At 38.6% G+C, this 5,696-nt stretch overlaps 1 pseudogene; it reads left to right on the top strand.

The window, feature by feature from the left end:
* The first annotated feature begins 1,319 nt into the window (after nucleotides 1-1,319).
* LOC106843702 (DNA primase small subunit-like) lies at nucleotides 1,320-5,096 on the top strand (annotated as a pseudogene).
* Nucleotides 5,097-5,696: the final 600 nt, after the last annotated feature.

Here is a 5,696-nt window from a genome sequence, read left to right as displayed (position 1 = left end):
AGCTTATTTTTCTCCAATTAGAGAGTCTGTTTTCCCCAATATCTTCTAACCATTGATTTTTAGCGCCATTTCATAATATATCATGTCTCCATATATGCATTTATCTATTTCTAAATTTTCTATTCTGTGTCATTTACCTACTTGTCTCTTCTTGCATAAAGATGATATTGGTTTTGTAACTATAGCTTTGCAGGATATCTTGATATCTGGTCAGTATTCTCATTTATCTTCTTATAGTGAACCTAGCACTCTATAGGTGTTTAGACTTCAACATAAATTTTTGAATGAATTTGTTCAGTTACACCACAGATTCAGAATAATTTTTTTGAGATCGTATTAAAAGCTAACTTGGAGAAAACTGATAATATTTAACACATTTACTGTGTTGTGTCATTCCACCATGAATACCCATATAGCTTTTTATTTATTCAAATTTTTTAATAAACTTAATACAGCCATTTTCTTAAAGATTGTACATTATTGCTAAGTTGGTTCATGTTTAAGCTTTTGTTTTTAGTTGATTTAGTTAGTATTTCTGGATTAAATATATGTTAAATATGATATATATTTATATGTTATATAATATATTATATATTTAGATGCATAAATATATATTATGTGTAATATATCCTATGCAATAAAATATATCATATATGAGGGTGGGGCCTTCATGATGGGGACTAATGCTTCTATAAGAGACACCAGAGAACTTGCTTCCTCTCACTCTTTCTGCTAGTGAGAAGGTGGCCATCTTCAAGCCAGGAAGAGAGTCCTCAATGGGGAACTGAATTGGCCAGCACCTTCATCTTAGACTTCCCAGCCTCCAGAACTGTGAGAAATAAATTCCTGTTGTTTAAGTCGCTCAGCCTATGGTATTTTGTCATGGTAGCCTGAGATGACTAATTCAGATTTTGTTACCAAGAAATGGGGTGCTGCTATAACAAATATCTAAAAACGTGGAAGCAGCTTTGGAACTAGGTAAAGACTGGAGGAGTTTTGAGGTACATGCTAGAATTATGGAAATTATGGAAATTAAGGGTGAAGAGAATTCAAAAAAGAATACCGAGGGTGTGGCTTGACTATTGCTTGATAAAGAGATCACGGGATTATATAAGAAGAAACACTGTTTAAAGGGGATCAGGACAGGCTGAAATAAAGAAAGGGTATTGGACCTAGATTCGACAGGACATAACAATAAAGCTATTTGACTGCGAACATGCACCATTTTTTAAGAAAATGGAAGAATCACCCTAGAAAAAAACCAAGCTCACAGATGTAGAGAACAGACTAGTGGTTGCCAGAGATGGTGTGTGGGCGAAATGGGTGAAGGGAGTCCAAGGTAAAACTTAATTTTAAAATATATAAGTCCTGGGGACATAATGTACAGCATGAGACTATAGTTAATAATACTGTATTGCATATTTAAAAGTTGCTAAGAGAGTAAATCTTGAAAGTTCTCAAGGAAAAAAAAAAGCATCACAAGAAAAAGATTTTGTAACTATATATAGCGACAGATGTTAACTAGACTTATTGTGGTGATCATTTTGCAATATATGGTATAAAATATTGAATCGTTATTTTGTACACCAGAATCTGTTTTATGTAAATTATACCTCAATCAAAAACAATAAAAAGATTGACCCTGAAGACAATTCAGAGATCATCAAAGCCATCACTTCAGTTTCAACAGGCCGGATGGCCTCCAATTGAAGCTATGGGGCTGGGGTTACTCAGAACCTTTCGAAACCTCACCTGGAAGAGCCTTGGGGAAATGACCTCCACCTGCCAGAGTTTTGAGGCCACAACGCCTGGCCTGCAGAGCAAAGGGGCAGGACTATTGCCTCAGTGGTTCCAGAAGGCAGAGTATGGAACAAAAGTAGATTATTCTGGAGCCTTACAATCTGATGGAATTCACCTTGCTAGGTTTTGACCTACTTGTGATTTATTCTTACCTTCCTTCCTATTCCTCCCTTTTGGAATGGAGATGTCTATACTATGCCTGTCCCACCATTGTATTTGGGAAGCATGCAGCTCGTCTGGTTTCACAGGTTCACAGCTAGAGAGGAATTTTGCCACCCACTCATACCTCAAGTCTCACTCACAGGTGATTTTGATATTTAGATGAGACTTTGGACTTAAAATTTTGAAATGATGCTGAAAAGAGTTATGACATTTGGGGCTGCTGGAGCAGCATGACTGTATTTTGTATATGAGAAGGATGTTTGTGGGACCAGGAGTGGAATGCTATGGGCTGAATTGTGTCCCGCCGGAATTCATATATTGAAGGCTTAACCACCAATGTGATGGCAACTGGAGATGGAGCCTTTGGGAGATAATTAGATTTCAATGAAGTCATGAAGGTATGACCCTCATTATGGAATTAGTGACCTCATAAGAAGAGACACCAGAGAGCTCACTTCCTCTCTCCCCACCATGTGAAGACACAGTGAGAAGGTAGCCTTCTGCAAGCCAGAAAAAGAGCCCTTCCCAGGAAACCAAATCTTGATCTTGGACTTCCCAGCTTCTAGAATTGTGAGAAATAAACCACTGTTGTCTAAGTCACCCAGTCCATGGTATTTTGTTATGACAGCCAGAGCTGACTAATACAAGTATTTTTCCAAGTTTCTCTTTATTTCACGTATAATAACTTTTGTTTTTCATTTTTCCTTTCCTGTCCAGCCCTTGACAGAACACATTTCCTTTGATGGTTTTAAATTCATACATTTTTCAACTTTTTTCTGGTTGCTACCTGTTCCTTCATTTCTTTTTTTTTTTTTCTTTCCTAATTTACCAATATCTCCATCTTCCTGAAAGACAGGATAGCTACTTTAATATATTCTATCTCCTTGCAGCCCCCAAGTCCTTCCAGGGTCTTCTTCCCCAGCAAGTTCTTTCGTTTTCCCTAGACTTAAAAAAAATGTATTTCAAACTAATAAAGACCTATTTATGAAAAATAAACCTTACATTTTTAAAGAAAATATAGGAGAATATATTTATGGTCTTAGGATAGGGAAAAATATTCTTCAACTAGATCCTCTCCAAAAAATGTGAATCATGCTAACTTTCTGCATTGTTCTAGATAGGCAATGTATGGGAGAGTCAAGTACCAATTGACAGGTATCTTTTTGTCACTGTTTTGAAATTTAGATTACTAGTTCTGAAAGAATCAAATGAAGTTTTACCCAGAGAGAAAGCATGTCTTACTTTCGCAAATTTCTAAACCTCTTTGGCCATAAAGATTTGGAGACTAATAAGCAAACTCTGAACTCCACCTGCAGTTAATTCATTCTCTCTGGAGCTCAGACTTCTGGCAGCAGTTACACCTAAGCAGTGCGGGCAAATAAGCACGATACTTAGCCTTCTGTTTCGACTTCCTTCTCTTCCTCAGGGATTCACAGGGTTTTGCACCAAGCAACTTGCAGTGTATTAAAAACCACACTGCGAGCTTCTGGGTTGGTGACTATATGGAGGTCCGGGAAGAGCGCGGCGCCTGGAGAGGGCATGGAAACTCAGCGCCCCTTCCCTCACACCTTGCCCTACTACCTCTTCATCTGGCTGTTGATTCTCAACACGCTCATGTGCTCACCTTTCCACAGAAGATCTTTTTCCTGGAATAGGCGGGGCCTCCTTCTGTCCATCTGAGCAATGGGCCTAGTAACGGAGCCCAAGAGCGCCTCCCGCCGCCAGGCCAACCCCTAAGTGGGAACTACAATTCCCGGCGGGCCCTGCAGACAGTGGGCCATGGCCACGCAGCGCCTGCGCAGTGGCCAAGGCTCCAGCTGTGCTGTGCCAGCCAATTCTTGCGGTAATCCTGCCGGGGGGAGTTCCGCGCTCTGCAGAGAAGTTTTGACCCGATGAGCTGCTCAAGTTGCGTAAGCTTTATTACCAGAGGATCTTTCGTCATGTCCATTACTATCGCTGGCTCAACCATGGCGGAGTGATAAAGTATCACTTTCAACACTGGGAATTTTCGTTAACATTGACAGATGATATTTACAGTTGCTACCAATCCTTCAACAACCAGAGTGATCCGGAAAAGGAGATGCAGAAAATGAATCCACACAAGATTGATATAAGCGCAATATATTCCCACAGGCTCAATCAACACAATACAGTGAAGCTGGGAACTTTCCAGGCTCAGGAAAAAGAATTGGTGTTTGACATGGACATGACAGACTAGACGATGTGAGGAGATGTTGTAGTTCTGCAGGCATATATTCTGAGTGCTGGACCCTCATGAAGATGGCCATACTTATCATCCACCAGACATTGACAGAGGACAGGAGATTTAAGCGTCATCTCTGGGTATATTCTAGAAGGAGAGGCGTTCATCGTTGAGTCTGTGATGAATCAGTTAGAAAATTGTTCCCAGTACGTTCTGGGATAGATGAGTATTTGAGTCTTGTAAAGGGTGGTCAAGAGGTCAAAAAGACAGTTTGTCTAAGTGAAAAAATTCACCCTTTTGTTAGGAAATATAAACATAATAAAAGACTGCTTTGAAGAATATGCCTTGGTTGATCAAGATATTCTTGAAAATAAAGAAAGATGGGGTAGGATGTTAGCCCTTCTTCCTAGAATAATTCATGATTGCTTCCAAAAACTTCAACAAGGCTTCCAAAAGCATCACAATCCACTTCAGGATTGGCAGCATTTGAAGAGGGTAGCCAGCAGATGTGAGAATAACATCAAAAAAGACAAATGTCGATCCTGGCTTGAGTGGGAGATCATGCTCTGGTACTGTTTTCCACAGCTGGATATTAATGTTAGCAAAGGAATCAGTCATTTACTGAAAAGTCCTTTTAGTGTTCGTCCTAAAACAGGTTGCATTTTTGTGCCTATTGATTTACAGAGAGTAGATCGATTTGATCCATTTACTGTTCCAGCCATAGGTTCCATCTACCATGAAGTGGATAGCATTTCCACTAATGAAGAGAAAAAAGAGGAGAACGAAGTTGAATCTGATATCAAACAGAATCAGAGACTATAAGAAGACCAATCTAACTCCTTATGTAAAAGCTTTTGAACAGTTTCTTGAAAACCTGGATAAATCCCAAAAAAAGGAGTTCTCAAGAAGTGATTTACAAAACGATTTCTGAAGATAACTCCCCTCAAACCAATATGAATATCTTCTACCTTCAATCAAGAATCAAATACTTCAAGATCCACTTAATAAATATGGCAGAACTGTGTATGCGTCTTAATGATCAAAGCAAAATTTTCTTTTCTTCAGAAATAATTATTTTGAAAAGATTCTTGAGACCACCAAGGGAGAATGTCAAATTTCCTGGAAGAAGGAATAATGGGAAGAATAAGTGATTGCAGATAAATTTGTAAAATTTAATGTTGTACAAAAATAATTCTAAGATTTCTGATATGAATACTCAGTTCTACCAGTTGCCATATGTAGAGGTAAGAGAGCAACAATATGCCCAAGACTTTAATCTCAGCTCACTGGATACAGACTCCATATTTCTGGAGTGGTTATTCTGGGTGAATGAGGGCTTTGTCCTTAAGTCTTAGATACTTAAGTCAATTATACCTGGAGTGTGTATTCAGTCACTTCCTAATTTTGCTTACTGATATTTTGTTAATCAAGTCACACCCCAGTGCTAATCTTTTAAAAATCATTTTCAATGGAGCATCTAAACCTACCAAAACTTCAATTCAAAAGATATAAGTTACTAGATTACAATATT

This window comes from Equus asinus, chromosome 4 (genome assembly GCF_041296235.1).
Source record: "Equus asinus isolate D_3611 breed Donkey chromosome 4, EquAss-T2T_v2, whole genome shotgun sequence".
In the NCBI taxonomy this organism is placed as follows: Eukaryota; Metazoa; Chordata; class Mammalia; order Perissodactyla; family Equidae; genus Equus; species Equus asinus.
Note: the sequence above shows the minus strand (reverse complement) of the source record. Positions and strands in the feature narration are given on the sequence as shown.